The sequence below is a fragment of the Bubalus bubalis genome, chromosome 24 (assembly GCF_019923935.1).
Source record: "Bubalus bubalis isolate 160015118507 breed Murrah chromosome 24, NDDB_SH_1, whole genome shotgun sequence".
NCBI classification, from domain to species: Eukaryota; Metazoa; Chordata; class Mammalia; order Artiodactyla; family Bovidae; genus Bubalus; species Bubalus bubalis.
Genome location: NC_059180.1, coordinates 34,931,798 through 34,948,132, shown reverse-complemented (window position 1 = coordinate 34,948,132; position 16,335 = coordinate 34,931,798). Strand labels below are relative to the sequence as shown.

The window sequence follows — 16,335 nt, the reverse complement described above, 5'->3', positions numbered from 1 at the left end:
AGGTTATGTCTGACTCTTTGGAGACCCCATGGACTTTAGAACCCCAGACTCCTCTGTCCATGGGATTTCCCAGGCTAGAATACTGGAAAGCATTAGTCATTCAGTCATGTCCAATTCTTTGCGACCCCATGGACTATAGCCCAATAGGCTCCTCTGTCCATGGAATTATCCAGGCAAGAATACTGGAGTGGGTTTCCATGCCCTTCTCCAGGGGAGTCTTCCCAAACCAGGGATTGAACCTGGGTCTCCTGCATTACAGGCAGATTCTTTACCATCTGAGCCATCAGGGAAGCCCCCTTCTGCTATATTTTGAACCTATTTCTTCTTTTTTAAAACCTTTTATTTTATATTGGAGTATAGACAATTAACAGTGCTGTGATAGCTTCAGATGATCAGTCAAGGGATGCGGCCATACATATACATGTATCCATCCCCCCCCAAACCCGCCTCCCATCCAGACTGCCACATAACATTGAGGAGAGTTCCCTGTGCTAAACAGTAGGTCCTTGCTGGTTATCCATTTCAAATACAGCAGTGCGTACCTGTCATTACCCAACTCCCTAACTATCGCTTCCCCCATCCTTCCCCCCTGGCAACTCTAAGTTCATTCTCCAAGTCTGCTGGTCTCTTTTCTGTTTTGTAAGTAAGTTCATTTGTATCATTTCATTTAATAGATTGTCTCAGACAGAGGACATATCAGTTATTAAGCTGATAAGAACAGATACTACACTTGATGTTAGCCAAAAGGCCAAGAAGCAATTGAACCTATTTTTCCTTATTTGATCTTTTATCACCCAGTTCAAAACTTAATACCCATCCCCTACCCCAGAAATAAAACAGCCCTTCTTGTGTCTGGACCTATCCTAGTCTCCTTTTTTTTTTTTTCTTTTAAACAAAACCAGCTCAGTTCTTCCTTTTAAGTTATCCTCCATCAATTCCCAGTGGAGGAGAAATCAAAGGGCATATTCTGGAAATAGAAAGCCCCCTACCATTGCAGACCAGACACGTCAAATATTTCATGGGACTACAGCGCAACCAAAAGCTGTGACGTGGTCCCAAGTGGCAGCTGCCAAAGGCGTGTTGTAAGAAGATGACCTCAATTTCCCCTTCTGTCAGTCAGGCCATCTTCCCAGGCCCCGTGTCTAATTCCGTGCACTTCAAATTCACCCCGTTTTGCCCCTGGGGCGCCGGGACTTGAGCCCATGGCTTCCATAGCTGTCTTTCTCTTTCAGTGCTTTTTCTTAAATAAGGAGTGATTGAGAGTGGGAATTGCAGATCAAAAGGAGACAGCGAAATGTCATCAACATTACATAATTTGTACTATCACTTGTCAACATTGATCCCCTTAATACTATCGCTTTGACAGATGAACGAAGCAGGATTGTAGAATACTAAGAAGTGAAAGAGGGGGATAAAAAGACAACCATGTTTGATTACCCTCTGAAGTCCAAAGGATTTGAAAGTCATGACACTGGTTATTACTACGGTCTTCGGAGAGATGAACAGAAACTTAATCTATCTAATAAAATTGCCTCGAGAGATAAACTTAATCTAAACTTTCTTTCAGCTATCTCTCAGTATAATCTAATGGATTTTTCTCAGTCTCCATTGCAACACAAGACAGCTGGGTAGAAGATAGACCCACCACGTTAATTAATCCACTTCACTCTTGTCAAATGGACATGGTGCGTGGAGCAGAGGTTGGTGCTTCTGAATGTATTGGGGTCCCCTATTTAATAGAACTCAACTGATGGGACAATCACAGCCTTTCAGACTATGGAGACTGCCAGAATGCTGGTGAATGTAGCTTGCAAAACTTTTGGAGGAGAGTGATTGGGAAATGGGCAGGCAGGATGGGAGAGGGGGAGCTGGGAATAGCTACATGCATCCTTTTAAATTTTTATTTATTTTTATTTTGTGCTGAGACTTCATTGATGCACACAGGCTTTCTCTAGTTATGGCGAGTGGGGGGCTTCTCTTGTTGCAGAGCCCAGGCTCTAGGGCATGTGGGCTTCAGCAGTTATGGCGCATGGACTTAGTGGCCCTGCTGAGTGTGGAATCTTCCTGGACCAAGGGTCAAATCCGTGTCCCATGCATTGGCAGGAGGATTCTCTACCACTGGGCCCCCAGGAAAGCCCTTTTACATTTTTACTTATTTATTTTCTCATCCTTTTAAGAATTTCTGAGCTATCATTATAGGACTGTGGCTTGGGGTTGGGGAGAACTGACCGGTCACCATGTACCAGAGGTGGTGATGGACCCTTGGGAAACAATGTGTAAATAACAGAGAGCCTGACCTTGCAGAGATTAGAGTCTGACATAAAGGCAGTTGATTTCAAAAGCATAGTTCCTGGTACAGACTATATGTTCATTGACACCTGGTTGGAAGAAGATATTGTGTCGGGTCAGACACTTGTGTTTCTGTACCAAGAAAACAGACCTTCCCCAGGAAAAGCTTGGTCATGCCAACTTCTCCAAGCCCTGTGAGATACTTTCTTCCCCCTCTTGGATAATCAGGCCAGAAACCAAAATCAACCAGCAAAATCTGGGTCCAGCCAATGTACTTGGACCCAGAGTGCGTAGCTAGAGGACTAATCGGTCTCAGAATTTATATGGCAAGGTTCCTGCCCTCAAGCGAGGACAATTTCCATCAGCCTTTCTTCCATGGATCCATTTCCTTCCCTGAAGGCTGGAGAGAGGTGCTTGAAAGGGAACCGAATCTCATTTTAAAGCCTGTAGCCCCCGCTGATAGAAATCGCGCAGGAGTGACTGGCAACTGTTCATGTGCAAAGCAAGCAATTCCCCTCTCCATCCCTGGAGAAGGAGGTCCCTGCTGCTTTCTGATGCCTTCTCTAATCTCTGTTTTTAATTTTTTCCCCTTTCTACTGCATGCTTCATATATGGGAAAAGGGAATTGATATTTATGCATACTTAATATGAGCCAGACCCTTGCTCAGTGATTTGGGTCATTATGCACATATTGCCTTTTTTTTTTTTTTTCCTTAGCAGAAAGGATGTAGAGAGTGACCATCATTGACTCAAGTCACATCATTGATAAGTTTCTGCTATAAGTTAGATGAGCTTCCCAGCTGACGCTAGTGGTAAAGAATCCACCTGCCAATGTGGGAGATGCAAGAAATGTAAGTTCAATCCCTGGGCCAGGAGAAGATCCCCTAGAAGAGGAAATGGCAACCCACTCCAGTATTATAATAACCTATAATGGAAAAGAATCTGATAAGGAATGTATACCTGAAGCTAACACAACACATCCCTAAGTCATTCATGTTGCTGCAAATGGCATTATTTCATTCTATTTTATGGCTGAGTAATATTCCTTTGGGAGTCGGTGATGGACAGGGAGGCCTGGCGTGCTGCGACTTGTGAGGTCGCAGAGTCAGACATGACTGAGCAACTGAACTGAACTGAATATTCCTTTGTGTATATGCACCACATCTTCTTTCTCTATTCATCTGTCAATGGATATTTAGGTTGTTTCCATGTCTTGGCTATTGTATATAGCTCTGCCATGAACAGTGGGGGCATGTTTGCTGTATTTTCAGTAAGTCATGTTCAACTCTTTGCAACCCCATGGACTATACCTACTAGCCTCCTCTGTCCATGGGATTCTCCAGACAAGAATACTAGAGTGGGTTGCCATGACCTCCTCCAGGGGATCTTCCAAATTCAGGGATCAAACCTACCTCTCTTATGTCTCCTGCACTGGCAGATGGGTTCTTTATCACTAGGGCCACATGAGAAGCCCATAAGCCACGTGAGAGGTCCTTATTAAAGTACAGTTGTTTCACAATGTTGTGTTAGTTTCTGCTGTGCAACAAAGTGACTCATTCTTCTTTTCTTTTTCTTTTCATTTTTTCTTTTTCATTTACTTTTCCATTATGATATGATATTGAATATAGTTCAACATAGTTCCCTGTGCTATACAGAAGGACCCTATTTTTTATCCATTCTGTGTATTTTTGTTGTTGTTCAGTCACTAAGTCCTGTCTGACTCTGCAACCCCATGGACTGCTGCATGCCAGGCTTCCCTGTCCTTCACTATCTCCTTGAGTTTACTCAGGTTCACGTCCACTGAGTTGGTGACGCCAACCATCTCATCCTCTGCCACCTTCTTCTCCTTCTACTTTCAGTCTTTCCCAGCATCAGGGTCTTTTCCAATGAGTCAGCTGTCTTCACATCAGGTGGCCAAAGTATTGGAGCTTCAGCCTCAGCATCAGTCCTTCCAATGACATTTTTAAACTTTTTATTTTATATTGGAGTGTAACTGATTAACAATGTTCTGTTAGTTTCACATGGACAGCAAAGGGACTCAGCCACACGTATACATGTATCCATTCTCTGCAAACATCCTATGTATAATATTGATAGTTTGCATCTGCTAATCCCAAACTCCCAATCTATCCCCCACTTCCAACCTCCCCCTTGGCAAGTTGGTTTTATCGAGCCCTTTCAAAATCTCCAATTTCACCTTCCAATCTGTTAGCTCCCTTTCAAATACCCACTTCCTGATGTTTTTCTACCACAACAACCACCAGTGAACAGGTTCTGTGTCTCTCAAAGATTAAAAAAAAAAATGCTCATTCAAGACAGATATCAAAGCTCACTTTTTGCTTGGAAAGCAGCTGAATTCACTGGGCTCCCAAGATGTGTTTTTTCTCAAAGGTCTGGCTGAGAAGTCGATTTGGCAACAGGGAAGAAGTGTTTGCCAGACAGCAGGACGATCTGGGGTAAACGTGCAGAGAGAGGACCACAGGGCAGGAAACCCATGAAGGAGGGGAGGAGGGGCATGCCTTTGGAAAATGACTGCTCAAAAGAGCAGTTCCAGACAAACAGACCCACGAGTACAGGGCTTGCTGATTCATTTATTTATTTAATTGTGCCTTTCCCCCTTAAAAAATATTTCTCATCAGCGTTATCAGCGTGGCCTCAAAATGACTTTCCTATTATTGCTTATAAACAAACCTTTATCACAGATAGCTTGCCAGCTGAATTAAGACACTGCGTTAAGCAGTGTATTGCTTCTGTCTGGCAGATCAGCTGTTTGTAGGAAGATAATAATACCTAAAGCAACCACAACAATCAGCTACTGTAAATTAACTTAACTGTGTGAAATAATGCCTCCCCTATCAGATTAGCTTTCTGAATGACTTTATCCTTAAATTAAAGCTTTCTGGGGCTGAAGAGTAAATCATTTAAATGGTGCCGGGTTTTTCAGGTAATGTCTTCATATATTACTGTAATTTCAATCCACCAAGGCATGCAGATGGCTTTGGTCTCTAGCCGCTTGTCTCCAAAAAAACCCTCTCCTGCACTGCCATTTTGTAATTACACTGTGGATCAGCGCCTGCCGTGGCTAGATTTCCCAGGGTGCACCAGCAGCCGAGGCAATGTATCTTAAAATTATTATTCTTGTGTGGCCCTCGTAACATAAATGTAAATCTTTTATGCTAACGCTGTCAGAGGGTTAGCTCTGGGGCTCCAAGGTGTGCTGATGTAGAAATCACCCGCCATCCATCACCCGTGGACCATTTGGGATCTGGCAAATAACTCGCCTTTGGAGGAGGGGAGAGAATTGTAAGCTGAATATTACTTGGGAGTCCGAGTGGTACCAAACAAGTCGCCACTGCTTTATTTATTTTTTTGGAAGGGGAGGGTGTCCTAAAAAGCCACTTGTATGGGGGAGACTCATAGCTCACCAGTCTCTCCTGGGAGAGTGGGGAAGTTTACCACAAATATAGGTCACTGTAATATTGCAGCAATGCCTTCTCCAGATTAGTTTTGGAGAGAAGCTGGTGAGGTAGCATCTTCAGAAAGCTGCTTGGAAATGACCTTTCTCTTTGCACTCCTGCCCTGGGGAAGACAGTGTTGAAAAAAAGTACCTCTCTCCTCCAATGAAACCGAGCTCATCGGTGCTTGGTCTTCTCATCTGTGTGTGTCCTAATCCATGCCTCCCCTCTAGGAGAGTCCAGGGCTCAGTGCACAGGACTCAGGTGAGGGATGGTCCTGCTAGTCAACATGGGAACAGGGAGACACCAAGTGACAGGGAGACCACAGAGGCAACCAGGAGATAGGAACTCAAGTGTTCATGGGACAGCATGAGCACTAAATCCAGAGGATCTAAAAAAGCCATTGGGGGACTTCCCTGGTGGTCCTGTGGCAAGATTTCGTGCTCCCAATGCAGGGGTCCTGGGTTTGATCCCTGGTCAGGGAACTAGATCTCACATGTCATAATTAAGACTGAGTGCAGCCAAATTGGAAAAAAAAAAAAAAAAAAGGCTGTGCCCCTTAAACAAATAAATAAACAAAACTAAAAAAGCAATCAGGAGGGACTTCCCCAGCAGTCCAGTGGTTGGAAATCCACCTTGCAGTGAGGGGGAATGTGGGTTTGATCCCTGGTCAGGGAATTAGGATTCCCCATGTTATAGAGCAACGAAGCCTGAGCCACAATTACTGAGTTCCCACACTGTAACAAAAGATCCCACATGATGCAATGAAGACCCTGTGAACTGCAACTAAAGCCTGACACCGCCAAATTAATTAATTTTTTTAAGAAAAGCAATCCATGACGTACATCTGGGAGGTGAAATATTTTAAATAGCAAGGGAAAAAGAAGAAAAGAGTAGGTCATAAGACCTCAATAGACAAAAACATTAACAGTAATGTAACAGTCATAACGATAGAGTAAGAACAATAGTAATGTAATAATAGCAAATATAATAATGATAGTGATAATAGTAATAACAATGAAGTAATAATAGTGATAACAATAGTAACAATAGCAGTATAGTAATAATAGTTAGAACAACAATAATCAAATGCTATGATGATTACATAATACTGTTATGATTACATAATACTCTAGCAATCAGTTCAGTTCAGTCGCTTAGGCATGTTCGACTCTTTGTGAGCCCATGAACTGCAGCATGCCAGGCTTCCCTGTCCATCACCGACTCCCAGAGCTTGCTCAAACTCATGGCCATCTCGTTGGTGATGCCATCCAACCATCTCATCCTCTGTCATCCCCTTCTCCTCCTGCCTTCAATCTTTCCCAGCATCGGGTTTTTTTCCAGTGAGTCAGTTCTTCACATCAGGTGGCCAAAGTATTGGAGTTTTAGCTTCAGCATCAGTCCTTCCAATGAACACCCAGGACTGATTTCCTTTAGAATGGATTGGTTGGATCTCCTTGCAGTCCAAGGGACTCTCAAGAGTCTTCTCCAACACCACAGTTCAAAAGCATCAATTCTTTGGCACTCAGCTTTCTTTATAGGCCAACTTTCACATCCATACATGGCTACTGGAAAAACCATAGCTTAGACTAGACAGACCTTTGTTGGTAAAGTAATGACTCTGCTTTTTAACATGCTGTCTAGGTTGGTCATAGCTTTTCTTCCAGGGAGCAAGTATCTTTTAGTTTCATGGCTGCAGTCACCATCTGCAGTGATTTGGGAGCCTAAGAAAATAAAGTCTGACACTGTTTCCATTGTTCCCCTATAGAATAACAATAATAGTAAGGTAATAATAGTATTAATGGTAATAATAGCAATGGTAATAGTAACAATAACCACACTCATAGCGATCATTACCTGTCAGGCACTGTTCTGAGAGGTTTCTACACTGTATGTCCTCTACCAACCCGTCTTTGGGGATTTTCTTTATAAACTAATGGGAATGATAGATGAGTAACTCAATCTGGCTTAAAGACAGGGTTCATTGCTTGGTAGGCATTTAAATTGGACAGTGGAAACTGAACCTCACTCTCTATCTGGCATGTGGAGAGCAGTAATTAAATGAGTGCTGGGTTGAGTTACAGGGTGTATAGCTTGCCCCAGACATTTCCAGGAAATGTGTCCCTGGTCAATCTGGTGGACCATGGCTGCAGTGGCCAAATTTCATCAACATGTGAATTCATTATCCAAGGATTTTTTTTTCCTGATTCACAAGTTTATTGATAAGAATAAAAATAACGGTTCCTTTGGCAGAAGCCAAAATAATACTGTCAAGCAATTATCCTTCAATTAAAAATAAATCAATTTTTTTTAAAAGACAAAAAAAATAAGTGGTTTCACCTTCAGTTCAGTTCAGTCACTCAATGAGTGCTTTATTTGTGCCAGGCATCAATAAAGAATATTACAAAAATCATCTCATTTATTCCCCACAGCAACCCTATTGGAGATATACCATTATTATCTTTTTTTATGAATGAGAAACCTGGAGCACAAAGAAATTAAATTACAGACATGAAGCCAGAATCTGTGTCCTAGCCGTTTGAACCTAAGCCCTTCTAACTGTTCATCTACACAAGCTTGGATGTAAAGAGTAGCTGCTATTAATAGGGAGAAAGGGTACCAACATCTGTAGAGGGTCTCCAAAGGCCAAGTCTTACTTTAAACTCTAGTTATTATTTTAATTAAACCATCTAGAGACTCTGCCAGGAAATGGTAACCCCCTATATTGAAATGTTTGGGGGACACCTATTTACCCTTGTCCTCTCAGCCAAGAATCTGCCCCCATCACAGCCTCTGATATTCACATGATGCCCTTGTATTAGTCAGCTTTGTCTAGGTTATGCTGCAGTAACAAAACACCCCTGAATCTCAATGCTTTTTGAAAACAAAGGTTTATGTCTCATGTTTCGAGTTGGTGGCGGGCTGTGGCTCTGCTTCTGCATCTGAAAGAGCAGCCCTACTAGGTTATTACTGCTCTCATGACAGAGGGGAAAGAGTGGTGCCAGAAGGCACTTAGAACTTCCTCTGTGATGCCCTTCATGCCACTTCATTCACTGGCTTAAATGAAGCCAGTCACATGATCCAGCTTCCATCAATACAGTGAAGACAAGAACCCCACAAACACCCAAGGAGGAAGGGGCTGTAGGGGTGGACAGTGAGTATTTTACAATAATGCTACCTACCCCTCAGCCCCACCTGTGAGACCTGCCACAGCTGGTTAGACTACAGATAGATATCCAATTTATTGACAGAGGGTGACAGAGGATGTGATGATTGGATGGCATGACCGACTTAATGGACATGAGTTTGAGCAAACTCCAAGAGATGGTGAAGGACAGGGGAGGCTGGCTTGCTGCAGTCCATGGGGTCGTAAAGAATCGGACATGACTAAGCAACTGAACAACACATATTCATTGCCCAGAGAGCTTATCCTCAGCTGAGACCAAGGGGATCCATCTCCTCAGAATTTGGAGTTAGGACACCCAAAGTTGGAACTTGAAGCAAAAACTCCTGATGTAGGTTGGGAGGATGTAACCAATCAAATATGCCAGCTGATGAGGAAACAGAGAACTCTCGTCTTCAGGACAAGCAGCATAAGACAGACATGGGGTACAGAGAACTACGTTCAATATCCTGTGATAAACTACATTAGAAAACAATATAAAAAGAATGTACATATGTATAACTAAGTCACTTTGCTGTAAACCAAAATTAACACAACACTGTAAAGAAACTATGTGTGTGTGTTAAGTTGCTTCAGTCATGTCTGACTCTTTCGCAACCCTATGGGCTGTAGCCAGCTAGACTGTTCTGTCTGTGGGATTCTCCAGGCAAGAATACTGGAGTGGGTTGCCATGCCCTCCTCCAGGGGATCTTCCTGACCAGGCATTGAATCCACATCTCTTATGTCTCCTGCATTGTCAGGCGATTCTTTACCACTAGCGCCACCTGGGAAGCCCAAAGAAACCATATCTTAATTTTTTGAAAAAAGACACATGGAAAGAAATAGAAATGGGAGAGATCCTGAAGCCCCCATTTGGTCTTAACTTCCAAGAGAAATTGCTGTGTGCTCCCTGTAGGTGCATCCAGACACCGGTTGCTAACGCCCTGTCTCAATTATAATGTGCAGGCCAGGGAAGCAATGCCTTGTTTAAGATTTTTAGAGTAACAGGCTATTATTTCTAAGAAGAAGAGATCGTCCCTGGGGGCCACTGACCTGGAGAGCTTTTCCATTTTTCTCCTTCTTTTTAAAGCTTTTTCATGACCCAAGGTATCGGCGCTGCAGCGTTATATAAGAAACTCCAAGCAAAGAGATTTGAACTTGACTTGAAGTCTTTCTTTAATATTCAATAAAAAGTTGGAGATTTATTGGCCGATGGCAGAGACCAATTTCCTGTTACATGGACCAGAGAGGAGATTAAAAAAAGATTTTTAGAGCAGCGCCCATATTTCTTAAGAGAGGCAAAGAACGGAGCACACCTAATTTTGCGAATCGGGCTTCTAGCATCGTTCTTTTCTGTAGGCTGATCTGAAATTAGAAGGCTGGAACTAAAATCTTGAAGTCTCCCCACAGGGAGCATTTCAATTTTCCTCTGAGTAACAAACCCGGAAGGATCGTCTTCATGGCTTTAAGGTCAAGGTTGGAAGTGGCTGAGTGTGGAGAAGATTGAAGACCATGCCACAGGCTTTCAGAGATGTACAAGGCGTGCAGCCAGAGGAGAGAGGAGTGATTTCAGCAGGCTTCTGAATTTAAAAGCTCTGCTGCAAAAATGTGGGACAGGGCTGCGGAAAATATGGCAACAAGTACCAACAACAGGTTGGCATGAGCTATCAATTTCCAAAGGGTACCCGGCTCAGGGTCAGAGCATCTGAGTTTGAATACTGTCTCTTGTGACTCTGAGTAAGTTACTTAACCTCTCTGTTCCTCCAGTTCCTTGTCTGTAAAATATAGACACCTGTAGCACCTACCCCACAGGGTAAATGTGTAGGCAAATAAAATCATATATGCCAAGCCTGGAAACTATCCTGGCACATAATAAGTACTTAAAATGCTACACTATTACTATTATTATATTTTTCCATTGGAAAGCCAGCTAAATCTGGTGTGATCCTGGCGGGCTCTGAAGTAACCTTGGTGGAATTAAGATGTAAGGAATTCAACCGGGTAAATGGTTCTGGAGTCCATGATGTACTGGGATCTGAGCTAGGCACTGGGGAGCCACATATGAAGAAAACATGACTCCTGCACTAGAAAATAAAAAGCGGCACACAGGGCTTCCCTGGTGGTCCAGTGTTTAAGAATCCACCTGCCAGTGCAGGGACATGGGTTCGACCCCTGGTCCAGGAAGATCCCACATGCTGTGGGGCAACCAAGCCCCTGTGTCACAGCTACTGAGCCTGTCCCCTAGGGACCATGCTCTGCAACAAGATAAGCCACCATAACCAGAGGCCTCCAAACTGCAACAAAAGAGGAGCCCCGACTCACTGCTACTAGAGAAATCCCATACAGCAATGAAGACCCAGTGCTGCCAAAAAAATAAATAATACATAAATAAATTGTTTTATTTAAAAACCAGTACACAGACCCAGCTGCCACACTTGAAATTATGTTCAATGCACAGAGGTAGCCCAGGGAGTAATTAAGCCTGCTCAGGAGTGGTCTGCAAAGACATCCTAGAAGGATGGTATTGGAAAGGGGTTTTGAAAGATGAATAGGAGTTAGACAAGGTGAGCAATGTGTGGGAAAATGTGAGGCGAGGTGACAGCAGGTGAAAAGCCATGTCTGTCTGAAAGCACATCACATGTGTATCAAGCTTCCAGCGTGAATGTGGGATTGTGGCAAGAAATTGTAGGCAGAGAGATAATCAGAGACAAGAACACGAAGGGCTCTGGATGTCATGATAAGGAGTTTGGACATCCTGCAAGCCACAGGAAAATAAGGCTGTGTGTCACCTCCAGATTTCTCCACTTAGTTCCTTGATTTGTCAATTTTGCCAACCCTTCCTTGCTGCACCAGGTCACACTTTCATTCATCACACTTTAATTGGACATTTTCTGCATGTCAGGTCGAGTGCCATTCACTGGGAAGGCTTCAAAAATAAGTAAGCCCGATTTTCTGTCCTGGAAAATGCTCAAAGTTGAGTAGGAAAGACATATAATCACAATGCAGCCCGAGAGGTCTCATGGTACAGATAATATTGCAAGAACAGAGAGGAGAAAGCCTAGACATGTTTAAAAAATAAGGGCAAGATAAAGTGACACTCTCATGGAATCTTGAAGCATGAGCTCTCCATCAGTTGGAGAACAAACAGCAGGGGCAACTTTCGAGGTCTAGAACTCATTATCTGTACAGAAACATGAAAAAGTTCAGGCTGGCTAAAATTATCGACTGTGAGTGTGAAGAATGCTCTCTGTTTATTGGAGTAGATCATCTCTCCAGAATGCTCAGGTTCCTTTAAGATCCCATTGGCCAGAATTGAGTCACATGTTCATCCCTAAACCAATCATTGTTAAAGGATAATGAGGTTACCGTGATTGGCTGAGATTCCATCATGGACCATCCACTAGGAATGGAAGCCCTCTTTCCCTGAACCCATGCCTGCCTAGACTTAAACCAAATGGAATTTTCTTAATAGAGAGGGAGGGTGACTATCAAGTAGGCAGCCAATGGTCTCTACCATAGGGAATAGAAGACATCTCATCCAGGGGGAATCCAGATGGAGTTTTGAAGACACAGCACTGCTGCCTGAAGATCATCAACATTTTGTTTTTGTGTTGTTTTTATTTTTATTTTCTATTGGGGTACAGTTGATTGACAATGTTTGTTCATTTCAGGTATACAGCAAAGCGATTCAGTTATATACATATATGTATCTATTCTTTTTCCAATTCTTATCCTATTTAGGAGAAGATAATAAGATATCCTTATTACAGGATATTGAGCAGAGTTCTTTGTGCTATACAGTAGGTCCTTGCTGGTTATCTATTTTAAACACAGCAGTGTGTACATGTCCATCCCAAACTCCCATCCCTCTCCTCCACCCTTTCTCCCTGGTAACCATAAGTTCATTCCCTAAGTCTGTGAGTCTGTGTCACTAATGAAGGTCACCAATGTCTTGAAGTTAGGGAAGGCTGTGTGTGCTTCAGCTGCTTCAGTTGTGTCTGACTCTTTGCAACCCTATAGACTGTAACCCGCCAGGCTCCTCTGTCCATGGGATTTTTCCAGCAAGAATAACGGAGTGGGTTGCCATTCCTCCTCCAGAGGATCTCTCCAATCCAGGGATCAAACCTCCATCTCCTATGTCTCCTGCATTGCATGTAGATTCTTTACCACTAAGCCACTGGGGAAACCCAGGAAAGGGAAATACCAGCAAAGAAGTCTGAGAATGAATAGTCAATGAAGTAGGGAAAAGTGAACATGTGGTGGAGTCATGGAGCCGCAAAGATGAGGCAGTGTTTAGAAGAAAGGATGTAAGCAGGTCAATCACAACAAGGTAGAGATAATTTTCAGAGGCAGGAAGTTCAGGACGTTTCTCTCTTCCAAGAGGAGTAGGCAGAGGGAACAAAAATAGTCGAAGACCTTGGGAGTCAGTTCCAAGTATGGAGGCACATGGCTGAAAATCCTTCCAATCACAACACAGGGTAACAATGGCCTCCCTGTAAACCTGGCTCCAACTGGAGATGAGTCCGAGGAACTTCTGTCCCGGAAGGTCTGGTGGCAGTGATCAACTTCGGGGAGAACGCTTCTTTGGGAGCGGAGAGTTCTTTATCTTTCCGGAGCAGAAAGAAGGCAATCTCTTCTGGCAGTAAGGCAACAGGGTTACGATGGATTCCTTCTCCCCTACATCAGAATGAAACTAAACTCTGTCAGCCAACCTGCTGAACACTCAATCTTCCGTCTTTATGGTTCTAGCTAAGACATTATTGCAGGAGTCTTTCAGCAAGTGAAAGGGAGGTCAGCCTGGGAGAATATATGCACAGAGTCTTCCAAGTTCTAGGGACTCGGAACATGTATCTGGGCTTGGGAGGCACCACCCTGGACAGACTGACAAACAGAAGGAAGCACAGTACCCACCACTAATCCTAGGCAAGACCAGTACCAACCACATCCTTCCATCCTCCATTGCTAGAGCCAATGTATTTCCTTGTGTGCTTGTGTTGGCTGGTTAGTGGTTTTCTGTCTCCCATTTCAAGATAGTCTAGTCTGTTACACTCTCTGACTTAATCTTTCTGAGGCTTGCTTGGTTATTTTCATTTACAAGCTGGAAACAAATAGCATCAGTCCCACCCATATCATAAGGTGGACATGAAATTGTTTTTGCAAAATGTGTCCTAAGGATTTAAGTCATTCCTGGATACCTGGTCCTCATTATGAGGAGGGTTGCAGAGCTCTGGACGCAGCAAAGACTACTCTCCCTTTAGTGATCCTGATTTCTGTAGATGGCGCCACCTCCTTGCCTTGACTGAAAATCATGGAGTCATTGTTGATGCCTTTCTTTCCAAATTCCACATACAATCCCTCGTGCTTGCTCCATTGCTCAGTTGTGTCTGACTCTTTGCAACTCCATGGACTGTGGCCCGCTAGGCTCCTCTGTCCATGGGATTTCACAGGCAAGAATACTGCAGTGGATTGCCATTTCCTACTCCAGGGGATTTTCCTGACTCAGGGGATCTTCCTGCATCTCCTGCATTGGCGGATGGATTCTTCACCATCTGAGCCACCAGGGAAGCCCCAGTCCCACCCAAACATGGGAGGAACTCTAGGTTGGATGTGAATATGTAGGTGAGCAAACTGTGTGTCCCAGGTCAGGAGGAAACAGACAAAATGTGTGTATAATCGAGTGATTTTGCTAGAATAGCCACATAACCAAAGTTAGGCAAGGGGCAGGCAGGCTTCAGAGATATTGAGGGTTCAATTATAGATGACAAAAATAAAGCAACTATTGTAATAAAATGAATCACACGAATTCGTCAGTTTCCCAGTGCATGTAAAAGTTATGTTCATACTATACTGTAGTCTATTATGTACGCGATAGCATGCGTACATACTTAAATTTAAAAATACCTTATTGCTAAAAAATATTAACCACCATCTGAGCCTTCAGCTAGTTGCACTCTTTTCAATAGTAACTTCAAAGATCACTGATTGCAGATCACTATAACAAATATAATTTAAAAAGCTGAAAATACTGAGAGAATTACCTAATGACACAGAGACATGAAATAAGCAAATGCTGTCAGGAAAATGGTGACAATAGACTTGTTCAAGGCAGAGTTGGCACAAACCATCAATTCGTAACGAATAAAAACCAACAAACAAAAATGCAGTATCTCAGAAGTGCAATAAAACGAGGTGCGCCTGTTAAGTCATTTATGGCTATTGCAATTGTTTCCATGGTTTTACTTGTTTCATGAAAAAGATTGCTAGTATTTTTTAAATCAATTCTTGTTGAAGTATACTTGCTTTACCTTGTTGCTCACAGTCTCTAGAACATGGACTCAAGTAGTTGCGATACACAGGCTTAGCTGCCCTGTGACACATGGAATCTTCCCAGACCAGGGATCGAACCCATGTCCCCTGCACTGGCAGGCAGATTCTTACCCGCTGTACCACCCAGGAAGTCTGTGAACACATTTTTAATGAGAACCCACCCTTGAAAGCCATGGGGACCTGAGGGCTTGCTTGTTACCACAGCACAACCTGCCTTATCCTGACTGATGCATTTCCTCCATAAGTATTTTACTAGGATACCAATAGTTTCCACCTTGATTTCTAAACTTCCAGGTTATCTTCCAAACCTGGACGATGTGATAGAGATTTCTGTAGTGTGATCACATCATTCTCTCTTTCCTAACTCAGGCATCCACAAACTTCTGCTGTCAAGAGGCAGACATAAATATCTTAGGTTTTCCCAGCCATATGGTCTCTGCCACAACAACTCGACTCTGCTGCTGTAGCAAAAGCTGCCACAGACAATAAATAAACAAATGTGAGTGGCCTTGTGCCAGCAAGCTTTATTTATGAACACGGAAATTTGAATTGCATATCATCTTCATGTGTCACGAAGTATTATTCTTCTTTGGACTTGTTTCAACGCATAAAACACGTGAAGACCATTCGTAGCTAATGAATCACCTGAAAACGGGCAGGTTGCATTGGGCCTTCAGGCTGCAATTTGCTGATCTAACTGAAGGCTCCTAAGTCCTGAGCATGGTGTTGAAAGCCCTTCACAGTTTCACCCCAGTGGTTTTGTCTCACATGCGCGTGTGCGCGCGCACACACACACACACACACACTCTCTAAACTCCAGTCTTGAAGTTAACATCATTCTTTGAACCCATCTTGTTCTTGCTTGCCTCTAGAACTCAGCATGTGCTGGTCTTCCTGCTATGAATGCCATTTCTCTCCTCTCAAACCAAGCAAGCTTTGACTAATCCATCGGGTTTGAGTTCAAATATCACATTGTCTCTCTCTCTATTTTACTAATTTATTTTTGACTATGCTAGGTCTTCATTGCTGTGCATGGGCTTCCTCTAGCTGCAGCGAGCAGGGGTTACTGGCTGGTTTTAGTGTGAGGTCTTCTCATTGCGT

The 16,335-nt window shown here is 43.3% G+C and overlaps 1 non-coding gene and 1 pseudogene across 1 annotated transcript; both read right to left on the bottom strand.

The window, feature by feature from the left end:
• Positions 1-218: 218 nt before the first annotated feature.
• Positions 219-290, bottom strand: TRNAY-GUA. The gene has a single exon. It is a non-coding gene; the product is annotated as a tRNA-Tyr (tRNA).
• A 353-nt stretch (positions 291-643) lies between these two features.
• On the bottom strand, positions 644-760 carry LOC112581900 (annotated as a pseudogene).
• Between the last annotated feature and the right edge of the window lie 15,575 nt (positions 761-16,335).